This window comes from Telmatherina bonti, assembly GCF_933228915.1.
Source record: "Telmatherina bonti genome assembly, chromosome: 24".
Lineage (NCBI taxonomy): Eukaryota > Metazoa > Chordata > Actinopteri > Atheriniformes > Telmatherinidae > Telmatherina > Telmatherina bonti.
In genome coordinates, this window is record NC_136633.1 from 1,881,059 (window position 1) to 1,895,911 (window position 14,853).

Here is a 14,853-nt window from a genome sequence, read left to right on the forward strand (position 1 = left end):
CATAAATGTGGTATAAAGCTAAGCAGAAACAGTGAGTAAATGTTTGGTTGTAGGGCCTCATTCCTTGGCCTGGTCTTGTGGATAATCATTCAGCTCGTATCACTCGATCTGCTCAGGAGTCAGACGCACCACAGCCACCATGCTCTCCTCCAATCAGCATACAATCAGAAATTCATGCCAGGAAGTGCCCGACACATGTTCATCAAAGCTTCCTGGTAGATAAATCAGGTTCATATGTGTAATTAATTAAGAGTAACATGTAAAGGATCAGAGAGTGGGCAAAAGTTCAAGGAAGGAGATCCAGGTTTTCCACAGAGAACTGAGTGAACCCAACAGTCTTTCTGACAGAATCAGGGTGCAGCTTATTCCAGAAAACATCATCTGACTCTGTAGTCGGGGTGGGATTTGTGCTGCCTGCCGGCCACATCCGCTAGTCTTTTACTTCCAGAAAATCCCACAACTGAAACACAGTCTGAGGACAAGGAGGATCCATCACCTCCAGAGGTCAAAGGTGAAAATCCAGCTCACATGTCCACCATAGGAGCCATATCCACACTGTTCACAGTCACAACCAACAGGGCTCTGCCAGACCCTCTGGTTCTGGGATCTCCGGGCCCCATCAGCAGCGGCCGGGTCGATGCAGCCACATCTGCATATCAGGTTCTGCTCCAGGACTCAGAGCTGACACAGAAGGGAGGTGGAATGATGCTTTAGGTTGTAGGGACCGTTTCTGCTCCAGTCTCCTGACTGACCACGCGTGACACCCAGAACTCTACGGTGACCCGGATCAAGAACTCACTCTCCCCAGCCCCTCCTCTGAATCCCCTCAGGCAGGATAGACATTTGAGGTCCAAGCTGCATGCTGACAAGGGTTTAGAAGGGAAAGCTGCAATGCGTCCAACACCATACAGCAGACGAGCTTTTGAGACTGAACCATTTGGTCATGTGGTGTATTTTCTTCTCCAGTAAGGGGAAAATAAAGATCATAGCCTCATAATTATAATAGTTTTCTTCTGAATCCTGTGGCAAACATATTATGTGGACCATGTTCTGTGCTGTGAACATCATGTAACTTGAATATTACATTGTAATTGTGTGTGTGAGACTATATTATCAGTGGATTCATAACTCAGTTCTCTCCTGGGAAAGCTGAACATGATCTTGCTAAGAAGATACACTTGTTCTGAGAACTTCTCTTCTCGCCGTTAGCTCACATTTAGCTAAAGTGAACTTATTGCAAGGGAAATTTACTCTGGCACGTTACGTTGGTTCACCATTCCTATTTTAAGGTCAAGAATTTTCTTTTTTTCCTAACATTATGCTTATTTTCAGCATCCTTCAGCTGCATTATTTATTTCCAGTTTATCTAGATTTATTTAGACATGCTAGGCATAAATTTATAATAGCAGTAGTAAAGGAATAAAAATCACCTTATGAATGTCTGAAAGGGAACAGACAGAAACCTAAGCTTATTGCCTACACAATGTACAGTAATTTAACATAGTAAGTTCCTAATACTATAAATCACATCTCTCACATTTCAGATTTTTCATTCTTAATATGTTGTTGCTCTTTAAAATGTTCTCAGGTGATAATAAAGAATTGCTTTTCCTTAGGAAAAGGTTCCCACATTCATACAGGGAGTGGCTTTTATGCTCTTATAAAAGCTTAAGGAAGAAAAGCACAAGCAGCTTTTTTACACAGGATTTATATGTTTGTTTCTGCCTAACATGCTATGACATCATCTCCTTCAGTGAGCAGAAGGCATTTAATGAACACACTCTTTTCCTCACTTCCTTCTCTCATACATTTTTTGTTGTTTGTTTTTTTCTTTTTTTCTTTTTTTTTTTTTACTGCAGTAAATTAGATTTTACACAAACAATTCACTTCAACAGTTGGATGAATGCATGTGAATGGGTCGTGCCCCCACGTTTGTCTACCCCCACACAAGCTTCTTGGCTCTCCTGCGAGAGTCCGGTGTGGCTTCACAAGACGTGGTTTTAATTCTCCACACAATCAGTCCAATCAAGTTTAACACAGGAAATTTTACACAACAACCCCAGTTTCCCCTCACATGAAGACAGAGATTTCAACTTCTTAATGGTGCTGTACATCAACCTCCTACTGCAAAGGAACTAGTTCTGTTTGCAGCAGATGTACACAGAGGGTCAATCCCACACCTTTGTAGAATTATCAGGCAAAATTCTCAATGTCTCCAGAAACCAGCCCACACAGTTTCTTCTCTGTTCCTCCTCAGTCAAGATGGCTTTCCTCTCAGTCTTCTAACTCAAGGTTGGCCTGGTCTTGCTTCTCGAGCTCACAGGACTTACTGACTAATTTACTGGTCTCGGTCTTGTAACTCACAAGATTTACTGGTCTGGTCTTGCTACGTCTAGCTCACAGCACTTACGACTTGGTCTTGTTACTCACGATTTTTAACTTAAACTTTAACCTAAACTTAACTTAAACTCACAGGATTTTATTTATGACGTCAACCTGATCTCGTCTTAAGTTATTCTCTTATCCCTTGAGTTATTCTTTCGATGAGGAGGTGAGGAGAATCCCTGTCACAATGAGAATAATGAAGACAATTGACCACAAAACAGAAAAATATTGTGATTATTAATTAAGATATTGATTATTAATTTGTGATAAATTTCTAGTAATGTTTGACTCCAGTTTGAGTCTGAAAATTAATATAAATTTAGAATAACACTTCTCACCATTGTCTTTTCACACTGGTTCAGAAGGAGTCCTGGCGTAGTCGACCACGGGTGGGAGAAAGACGTCCTGTCCTCTGAAATTCTCTAATTGAGGTTCTTAGGATGAATCTGTGGATTCAGGTGGCCAACCCGTCTATCCCCAACCTGGGCGAACTGACGCAGGATCCCGAGACGAGCCCCCAAAAACTGTGGTGGAAAATACTCTGGTCTTGAGAAGTTGTAATACATCTAAGAGTCAACTGTCTTCTTACAATGAACATTTTATTATAAACTAATACAAGCACACGCTGGAGCTTGGAGAGAGAACTCTCTCTGCAGATGCTGAAGTAACACCCAATTATAAACCATGCTTAACTCCTCCTAGTTGCTGAGCACACCATATGAAACAATCATTATCTCTTATTTAAGACTAAACTGAACTCACTAAGCATCAATCACTCACTATATTACTTTATTACCTTTAACCTCTAACCTTTAGACAACTGGTCAACCGAGCAGTTGACAAAAACAGATGCCCTGCATGAAACTCTTCCTGTCTCAGACTTTGTATGCACATTCAAGACAAGGATCATATAACTTAAAGAAAGCTTTGTGCATAGACACAAAACACAGCAGGATCACAGCAAATCAATGCATATATGTCTAATACTTAATACAAACCAAACTCATAACAATTTTACCCAACAAAACATATGGAACATCTCCAGATGTTCAGGCGGGAGGAAACGTCTAGAACATCTCCACATGTTCAGGTGGGAGGAAACATCTAGAGCATCTCCACATGTTCAGGTGGGAGGAAACATCTAGAACACCTCCAGATGTTCAGGTGGGAGGAGACATCTAGAACACCTCCAGATGTTCAGGTGGGAGGAAACATCTAGAACATTTCCAGATGTTGAGGTGAGAGGATACATCTCGAACATCTCCAGATGTTCAGGTGGGAGGAAACATCTAGAACAGTTCCAGATGTTCCCGTGGGAGGAAACATCTAAAACAGCTCCACATGTTCAGGTGGGAGGAAACATCTAGAACATCTCCAGATGTTCAGGTGGGAGGAAACATCTAGAACATTTCCAGATGTTGAGGTGGGAGGAAACGTCTAGAATATCTCCAGATGGTCAGGTGGGAGGAAACATCTAGAACACCTCCAGATGTTCAGGTGGGAGGAGACATCTAGAACACCTCCAGATGTTCAGGTGGGAGGAAACATCTAGAACATTTCCAGATGTTGAGGTGAGAGGATACATCTCGAACATCTCCAGATGTTCAGGTGGGAGGAAACATCTAGAACAGTTCCAGATGTTCCCGTGGGAGGAAACATCTAAAACAGCTCCACATGTTCAGGTGGGAGGAAACATCTCGAACATCTCCAGATGTTCAGGTGGGAGGAAACATCTAGAACAGTTCCAGATGTTCCCGTGGGAGGAAACATCTAAAACAGCTCCACAAGTTCAGGTGGGAGGAAACATCTAGAACATCTCCAGATGTTCAGGTGGGAGGAAACATCTAGAACATTTCCAGATGTTGAGGTGGGAGGAAACGTCTAGAACTTCTCCAGATGTTCAGGTGAGAGGATACATCTCGAACATCTCCAGATGTTCAGGTGGAAGGAAACATCTAGAACATCTCCAGATGATCAGGTGGGAGGAAACGTCTGGAACAGCTCCAGATGTTCAGGTGGGAGGAAACATCTCGCACAGCTCCAGATGGTCAGGTGGGAGGAAACATCCTGAACATCTCCAGATGTTCAGGTGGCAGGAAAAAACCAGAACATCTCCAGAAGTTCAGGTGGGAGGAAATGTGTAGAACATCTCCAGATGTTCAGGTGGGAGGAAACGTGTAAAACATCTCCAGATGTACAGGTGGGAGGAAAGGTCAGGAACAGCTCCAGAGGTTCAGGTGGGAGGAAACGTGTAAAACATCTCCAGATGTACAGGTGGGAGGAAACATCTGGAACATCTCCAGATGTTCAGGTGGGAGGAAACGTCTAGAACATCTCCACATGTTCAGGTGGGAGGACATGTCGGGAACAGTTCCAGATGTTCAGGTGGGAGGAAACATCTAGAACAGCTCCAGATGTTCAGGTGAGAGGACATGTCGGGAACAGTTCCAGATGTTAAGGTGGGAGGACATGTCGGGACCAGTTCCAGATGTTCAGGTGGGAGGAAACATCTAGAACAGCTCCAGATGTTCAGGTGAGAGGACATGTCGGGAACAGTTCCAGATGTTAAGGTGGGAGGAAACGTGTAGAACTTCTCCAGATGTTTAGGTGAGAGGAAACTTCTAGAACATCGCCAGATGTTCAGGTGGGAGGAAACATATGGAACATCTCCAGATGTTCAGGAGGGAGGAAACGTCTAGAACATCTCCACATGTTCAGGTGGGAGGAAACATCTAGAGCATCTCCACATGTTCAGGTGGGAGGACATATCGGGACCAGTTCCACATGTTCAGGTGGGAGGAAACGTCTAGAACATCTCCAGATGTTCAGGTGGGAGGAAACATCCAGAACACCTCCAGAAGTTCAGGTTGGAGGAAACGTCTAGAACATCTCCAGATATTCAGGTGGGAGGAAACGTCTGGAACAGCTCCAGATGTTCAGGTGGGAGGAAATGTGTAAAACATCTCCAGATGTTCAGGTGGGAGGAAACAAATGGAACATCTCCAGATGTTCAGGCGGGAGGAAACGTCTAGAACATTTCCACATGTTCAGGTGGGAGGAAACATCTAGAGCATCTCCACATGTTCAGGTGGGAGGACATGTCGGGAACAGTTCCAGATGTTCAAGTGGGAGGAAACATCTAGAACAGCTCCAGAGGTTCAGGTGGGAGGAAACATCTGGAACACCTCCAGATGTTCAGGTGGAAGGAAACATCTAGAACATTTCCAGATGTTGAGGTGGGAGGAAACTTCTAGAACATCGCCAGATGTTCAGGTGGGAGGAAATATTGAGAACGGTTCCAGATGTTCCCATGAGAGGAGACATCTAAAACAGCTCCACATGTTCAGGTGGGAGGAAACGTCTAGAACATCGCCAGATGTTCAGGTGGGAGGAAACGTGTAAAACATTTCCAGATGTTCAGGTGGGAGGAAACATATGGAACATCTCCAGATATTCAAGTGGGAGGAAACATCTAGAACAGCTCCACATGTTCAGGTGGGAGGAAACATCTAGAACACCTCCAGATGTTCAGGTGGGAGGAAACATCTAGAACATTTCCAGATGTTGAGGTGGGCAGAAACGTCTAGAATATCTCCAGATGGTCAGGTGGGAGGAAACGTCTCGAACATCTCCAGATGTTCCCGTGGGAGGAAACATCTAAAACAGCTCCACATGTTCAGGTGGGAGGAAACATCTAGAACATCTCCACATGTTCAGGTAGAAGGAAATGTCTAGAAATTTTCCAGATATTCTTATGGGAGGAAATGTCTAGAAACGCTCCAGATGTTCTGGTGGGAGGAAACATCTACAACATCTCCAGAGGTTCAGGAGGGAGAAAACATCTAGAACATCTCCAGATGTTCAGGAGGGAGGAAACGTGTAGAACTTCTCCAGATGTTCAGGTGAGAGGAAACTTCTAGAACATCGCCAGATGTTCAGGTGGGAGGAAACGTGTAGAACTTCTCCAGATGTTCAAGTGAGAGGAAACTTCTAGAACATCGCCAGATGTTCAGGAGGGAGGAAACGTGTAGAACTTCTCCAGATGTTCAGGTGAGAGGAAACTTCTAGAACATCGCCAGATGTTCAGGTGGGAGGAAACATATGGAACATCTCCAGATGTTCAGGCGGGAGGAAACATCTAGAGCATCTCCACATGTTCAGGTGGGAGGACATATCGGGACCAGTTCCAGATGTTCAAGTGGGAGGAAACATCTAGAACAGTTCCAGATGTTCCCGTGAGAGGACACATCTAAAACAGCTCCACATGTTCAGGTGGGAGGAAACGTCTAGAACATCTCCAGATGTTCAGGTGGGAGGAAACATCCAGAACACCTCCAGAAGTTCAGGTTGGAGGAAACGTCTAGAACATCTCCAGATATTCAGGTGGGAGGAAACGTCTGGAACAGCTCCAGATGTTCAGGTGGGAGGAAACGTGTAAAACATCTCCAGATGTTCAGGTGGGAGGAAAAAAATGGAACATCTCCAGATGTTCAGGCGGGAGGAAACGTCTAGAACATTTCCACATGTTCAGGTGGGAGGAAACATCTAGAGCATCTCCACATGTTCAGGTGGGAGGAGATATTGAGAACAGTTCCAGATGTTCCCGTGAGAGGAAACATCTAAAACAGCTCGACATGTTCAGGTGGGAGGAAACGTCTAGAACATCTCCAGATGTTCAGGTGGGAGGAAACATCCAGAACACCTCCAGAAGTTCAGGTGGGAGGAAACGTGTAGAACATATCCAGATGTTCAGGTGGGTGGAAACGTCTAGAACATCCCCAGATATTCAGGTGGGAGGAAACGTCTGGAACAGCTCCAGATGTTCAGGTGGGAGGAAACGTGTAAAACATCTCCAGATGTTCAAGTGGGAGGAAACATCTAGAACAGCTCCAGATGTTCAGGTGCGAGGAAACGTCTAGAACATCTCCAGCAGGTCAGGTGGGAGGAAACGTCTGGAACGGCTCCAGATGTTCAGGTGAGAGGATACATCTCGAACATCTCCAGATGTTCAGGTGGGAGGAAACATCTAAAACAGCTCCAGAGGTTCAGGAGGGAGAAAACATCTAGAACATCTCCAGATGTTCAGGAGGGAGGAAACGTGTAGAACTTCTCCAGATGTTCAGGTGAGAGGAAACTTCTAGAACATCGCCAGATGTTCAGGTGGGAGGAAACATATGGAACATCTCCAGATGTTCAGGCGGGAGGAAACGTCTAGAACATCTCCACATGTTCAGGTGGGAGGACATATCGGGACCAGTTCCAGATGTTCAAGTGGGAGGAAACATCTAGAACAGTTCCAGATGTTCCCGTGAGAGGACACATCTAAAACAGCTCCACATGTTCAGGTGGGAGGAAACGTCTAGAACATCTCCAGATGTTCAGGTGGGAGGAAACATCCAGAACACCTCCAGAAGTTCAGGTTGGAGGAAACGTCTAGAACATCTCCAGATATTCAGGTGGGAGGAAACGTCTGGAACAGCTCCAGATGTTCAGGTGGGAGGAAACGTGTAAAACATCTCCAGATGTTCAGGTGGGAGGAAACAAATGGAACATCTCCAGATGTTCAGGCGGGAGGAAACGTCTAGAACATTTCCACATGTTCAGGTGGGAGGAAACATCTAGAGCATCTCCACATTTTCAGGTGGGAGGAGATATTGAGAACAGTTCCAGATGTTCCCGTGAGAGGAAACATCTAAAACAGCTCGACATGTTCAGGTGGGAGGAAACGTCTAGAACATCTCCAGATGTTCAGGTGGGAGGAAACATCCAGAACACCTCCAGAAGTTCAGGTGGGAGGAAACGTGTAGAACATATCCAGATGTTCAGGTGGGTGGAAACGTCTAGAACATCCCCAGATATTCAGGTGGGAGGAAACGTCTGGAACAGCTCCAGATGTTCAGGTGGGAGGAAACGTGTAAAACATCTCCAGATGTTCAAGTGGGAGGAAACATCTAGAACAGCTCCAGATGTTCAGGTGCGAGGAAACGTCTAGAACATCTCCAGCAGGTCAGGTGGGAGGAAACGTCTGGAACGGCTCCAGATGTTCAGGTGAGAGGATACATCTCGAACATCTCCAGATGTTCAGGTGGGAGGAAACATCTAAAACAGCTCCACATGTTCAGGTGGGAGGAAACATCTAGAACATCTCCAGATGTTCGGGAGGGAGGAAACGTCTAGAACATCTCCAGATGTTCAGGTGGAAGGAAACATCTGGAACATCTCCAGATATTCTTGTGGGAGGAAATGTCTAGAAACGCTCCAGATGTTCTGGTGGGAGGAAACATCTACAACATCTCCAGATGTTCAGGAGGGAGAAAACATCTAGAACATCTCCAGATGTTCAGGAGGGAGGAAACATCTAGAACATCTCCAGATGTTCAGGTGGGAGGAAACATCTAGAGCATCTCCACATGTTCAGGTGGGAGGAAACATCTAGAACATCTCCAGATGTTCAGTGGGAGGACATGTCGGGAAAAGTTCCAGATGTTCAGGTGGGAGGAAACGTCTAGAACTTCTCCAGATGTTCAGTTGAGAGGATACATCTCGAACATCTCCAGATATTCAGGTAGGAGGAAACTTTGATAACGGTTCCAGATGTTCCCGTGAGAGGAAACATCTAACACATCTCCAGATGTTCAGGTGGGAGGAAACATCTAGAGCATCTCCACATGTTGAGGTGGTAGGACATGTCGGGAACAGTTCCAGAGGTTCAAGTGGGAGGAAACATGTCAAACAGCTCCAGATGTTCAGGTGGGAGAAAACATCTAGAACAGCTCCTGATGTTCAGGTGGGAGGAAACATCTAGAACATCTCCAGATGGTCAGGTGGGAGGAAACGTCTGGAACAGCTCCAGATGTTCAGGTGGGAGGAAACGTCTGGAACAGCTCCAGATGTTCAGGTGGGAGGAAACGTCTGGAACAGTTCAAGATGTTAAGGTGGGAGGAGACGTGGAAAACATCTCCAGATGTTGAGGTGGGAGGAAACATCTGGAACATCTCCAGATGTTCAGCTGGGAGGAAACGTCTAGAACATCTCTACATGTTCAGGTGGGAGGAAACATCTAGAGCATCTCCACATGTTCAGGTGGGAGGAAACGTCTAGAACATCTCAAGATGTTCAGGTGGGAGGAAACGTCTAGAACTTCTCCAGATGTTCAGGTGAGAGGATACATCTCTAACATCTCCAGATGTTCAGGTGGGAGGAAACATCTAGAACAGCTCCAGATGTTCAGGTGGGAGGAAACATCCAGAACACCTCCAGAAGTTCAGGTGGGAGGAAACGTGTAGAACATATCCAGATGTTCAGGTGGGTGGAAACGTCTAGAACATCCCCAGATATTCAGGTGGGAGGAAACGTCTGGAACATCTCCAGATGTTCAAGTGGGAGGAAACATCTAGAACAGCTCCAGATGTTCAGGTGCGAGGAAACGTCTAGAACATCTCCAGCAGGTCAGGTGGGAGGAAACGTCTGGAACGGCTCCAGATGTTCAGGTGAGAGGATACATCTCGAACATCTCCAGATGTTCAGGTGGGAGGAAACATCTAAAACAGCTCCAGAGGTTCAGGAGGGAGAAAACATCTAGAACATCTCCAGATGTTCAGGAGGGAGGAAACGTGTAGAACTTCTCCAGATGTTCAGGTGAGAGGAAACTTCTAGAACATCGCCAGATGTTCAGGTGGGAGGAAACATATGGAACATCTCCAGATGTTCAGGCGGGAGGAAACGTCTAGAACATCTCCACATGTTCAGGTGGGAGGACATATCGGGACCAGTTCCAGATGTTCAAGTGGGAGGAAACATCTAGAACAGTTCCAGATGTTCCCGTGAGAGGACACATCTAAAACAGCTCCACATGTTCAGGTGGGAGGAAACGTCTAGAACATCTCCAGATGTTCAGGTGGGAGGAAACATCCAGAACACCTCCAGAAGTTCAGGTTGGAGGAAACGTCTAGAACATCTCCAGATATTCAGGTGGGAGGAAACGTCTGGAACAGCTCCAGATGTTCAGGTGGGAGGAAACGTGTAAAACATCTCCAGATGTTCAGGTGGGAGGAAACAAATGGAACATCTCCAGATGTTCAGGCGGGAGGAAACGTCTAGAATATTTCCACATGTTCAGGTGGGAGGAAACATCTAGAGCATCTCCACATGTTCAGGTGGGAGGAGATATTGAGAACAGTTCCAGATGTTCCCGTGAGAGGAAACATCTAAAACAGCTCGACATGTTCAGGTGGGAGGAAACGTCTAGAACATCTCCAGATGTTCAGGTGGGAGGAAACATCCAGAACACCTCCAGAAGTTCAGGTGGGAGGAAACGTGTAGAACATATCCAGATGTTCAGGTGGGTGGAAACGTCTAGAACATCCCCAGATATTCAGGTGGGAGGAAACGTCTGGAACAGCTCCCGATGTTCAGGTGGGAGGAAACGTGTAAAACATCTCCAGATGTTCAAGTGGGAGGAAACATCTAGAACAGCTCCAGATGTTCAGGTGCGAGGAAACGTCTAGAACATCTCCAGCAGGTCAGGTGGGAGGAAACGTCTGGAACGGCTCCAGATGTTCAGGTGAGAGGATACATCTCGAACATCTCAAGATGTTCAGGTGGGAGGAAACATCTAAAACATCTCCAGATGTTCGGGAGGGAGGAAACGTCTAGAACATCTCCAGATGTTCAGGTGGAAGGAAACATCTGGAACATCTCCAGATATTCTTGTGGGAGGAAATGTCTAGAAACGCTCCAGATGTTCTGGTGGGAGGAAACATCTACAACATCTCCAGATGTTCAGGAGGGAGAAAACATCTAGAACATCTCCAGATGTTCAGGAGGGAGGAAACATCTAGAACATCTCCAGATGTTCAGGTGGGAGGAAACATCTAGAGCATCTCCACATGTTCAGGTGGGAGGAAACATCTAGAACATCTCCAGATGTTCAGTGGGAGGACATGTCGGGAAAAGTTCCAGATGTTCAGGTGGGAGGAAACGTCTAGAACTTCTCCAGATGTTCAGGTGAGAGGATACATCTCGAACATCTCCAGATATTCAGGTAGGAGGAAACTTTGATAACGGTTCCAGATGTTCCCGTGAGAGGAAACATCTAACACATCTCCAGATGTTCAGGTGGGAGGAAACATCTAGAGCATCTCCACATGTTGAGGTGGTAGGACATGTCGGGAACAGTTCCAGAGGTTCAAGTGGGAGGAAACATGTCAAACAGCTCCAGATGTTCAGGTGGGAGAAAACATCTAGAACAGCTCCTGATGTTCAGGTGGGAGGAAACATCTAGAACATCTCCAGATGGTCAGGTGGGAGGAAACGTCTGGAACAGCTCCAGATGTTCAGGTGGGAGGAAACGTCTGGAACATCTCCAGATGTTCAGGTGGGAGGAAACGTCTGGAACAGTTCAAGATGTTAAGGTGGGAGGAGACGTGGAAAACATCTCCAGATGTTGAGGTGGGAGGAAACATCTGGAACATCTCCAGATGTTCAGCTGGGAGGAAACGTCTAGAACATCTCTACATGTTCAGGTGGGAGGAAACATCTAGAGCATCTCCACATGTTCAGGTGGGAGGAAACGTCTAGAACATCTCAAGATGTTCAGGTGGGAGGAAACGTCTAGAACTTCTCCAGATGTTCAGGTGAGAGGATACATCTCTAACATCTCCAGATGTTCAGGTGGGAGGAAACATCTAGAACAGCTCCAGATGTTCAGGTGGGAGGAAACATCTAGAACATCTCCAGCTTTTCAGGTGGGAGGAAACATCTTGAAAATTTGCAGATGTTCAGGTGGAAGGAAACATCTAGAGCAGCTCCAGATGTTCAGGTGGGAGGAAACATCTAGAACATCTCCAGATGTTCAGGTGGGAGGAAATGTCTATAACAGCTCCAGATGTTCAGGTGGGAGGAAACATCTAGAACACCTCCAGATGTTCAGGTGGGAGGAAACATCGAGAATATTTCCAGATGTTGAGGTGGGAGGAAACGTCTAGAACATCTCCAGATGTTCAGGTGGGAGGAAACGTGTAGAACATCTCCAGATGTTCAGGTGGGAGGAAACGTCTAGAACTTCTCCAGATGTTCAGGTGAGAGGATACATCTCTAACATCTCCAGATATTCAGGTGGGAAGAAACTTCTAGAACAGTTCCAGATGTTCCCGTGGGACGAAACATCTCGAACATCTCCAGATGTTCTTGTGGGAGGAAATGTCTAGAAATGCTCCAGATGTTCTGGTGGGAGGAAACATTTAGAACATCTCCAGATGTTCAGGAGGTAGAAAACATCTTGAACATCTCCAGATGTTCAGGAGGGAGGAAACGTCTAGAACATCCCCAGATGTTCAGTTGAGAGGAAACATCTAGAACATCCACAGATGTTCGGGAGGGCGGAAACATCGAGAACATCTCCAGATGTTCAGGAGGGAGGAAACATCTAGAACATCTCCAGATGTTCAAGTGGAAGGAAACATCTAAAACAGTTCCAGTTGTTAAGGTGGGAGGAAACATCTAGAACATCTCCAGATGTTCAGATGGGAAGAAACATCTAGAACAACTTCAGATGTTCAAGTGGGAGGAAACATCTACAACAGCTCCAGATGTTCAGGTGGAAAGAAAAATCTCGAACATCTCCAGATGTTCGGGTGGGAGGAAATATCCAGAACATCTCCAGAAGTTCAGGTGGGAGGAAACGTGTAGAACAACTCCAGATGTTGAGGTGGGAGGAAACGTCTAGAACATCTCCAGATGGTCAGGTGGGAGGAAACGTCTGGAAGAGCGCCAGATGTTCAGGTGGGAGGAAACGTCTAGAACATCTCCACATGTTCAGGTGGGAGGAAACATCTAGAGCATCTCCACATGTTCAGGTGGGAGGACATGTCGGGAACAGTTCCAGATGTTCAGGTGAGAGGATACATCTCGATCTCCAGATGTTCAGGTGGGAGGAAACGTCTAGAACAGTTCCAGATGTTCCCGTGGGAGGAAACATCTAAAACAGCTCCACATGTTCAGGTGGGAGGAAACATCTAGAACATCTCCAGTTGTTCAGGTGGGAGGAAACGTCTAGAACTTCTCCAGATGTTCAGGTGAGAGGATACATCTCTAACATCTCCAGATGTTCAGGTGGGAGGAAACATCTAGAACAGCTCCAGATGTTCAGGTGGGAGGAAACATCTAGAACACCTCCAGATGTTCAGTTGGGAGGAAACATCGAGAACATTTCCAGATGTTGAGGTGGGAGGAAAGGTCTACAACATCTCCAGATGTTCAGGTGAGAGGATACATCTCTAACATCTCCAGATGTTCTTGTGGGAGGAAATGTCTAGAAATGCTCCAGATGTTCAGGTGAACGGAAACATCGAAAACAGCTCCATATGTTCAGGACGGAGGAAACATATAAATCATCTCCAGATGTTCATATGGGAGGAAACATCTAGAACAGCTCCAGATGTTCAGGTGTGAGGAAATGTATGGAACATCTCCAGATGTTCAGGTGGGATTAAACATCTAGAACAGCTCCAGATGTTCAGGTGGGAGGAAACATCTAGAACATCTCCAGCTGTTCAGGTGGGAGGAAACATCTTGAACATCTCCAGATGTTCAGGTGGGAACAAACGTCTAGAACATCTCCAGATGTTCAGGTGGGAGGAAACATCTAGAACATCTCCAGATGTTCAGTTGTGAGGAAAGATGTTGAACATCTCCACATAGTCAGGTGGTTAGAAACATCTAGAACATCTCCAGACGTTCAGTAGGGAGGATACGACTGGAACTGTTCCAGGTTTTCAGGTGGGACGAAACATCTAGAACAGTTCCAGATGTTCAGGTGGGAGGAAAGATGTTGAACATCTCCACATAGTCAGGTGGTTAGAAACATCTAGAACATCTCCAGATGTTCCGGTGGAAGGAAACATTTAGAACATCTCCAGATGTTCAGGTGGGAGGAAACATCTACAACTTCTCCAGATGTTCAGGTGGGAGGAAACGTCTAGAACATCTCCAGATGTTCAGGTGGGAGGAAACATCTAGAACATCTCCAGATGTTCAGGTGGGAGAAAACACCTGGAACATCTCCAGATGTTCAGGTGGGAGGAAACGTCTAGAACATCTCGAGATGTTCAGGTGGGAGGAAACATCTTGAACAACTCCAGATGTTCAGGTGGGAGGAAACGTCTAGAACATCTCCAGATGTTCAGGTGGGAGGAAACATCTGGAACAGCTCCAGATGTTCAGGTGGGAGGAAACATCTAGAACAGCTCCAGATATTGAGGTGAGAGGAAACGTCTAGAACATCTCCAGATGTTCAAGTGGGAGGAAACATCTAGAAGATCTCCAGATGTTCAGGTGGGAGGAAACTTCTAGAACATCTCCACATGTTCAGGTGGGAGGAAACATCTAGAACAGTTCCAGATGTTCCCATGGGAGGAAACATCTAAAACAGCTCCACATGTTCAGGTGGGAGAAAACATCTAGAACATC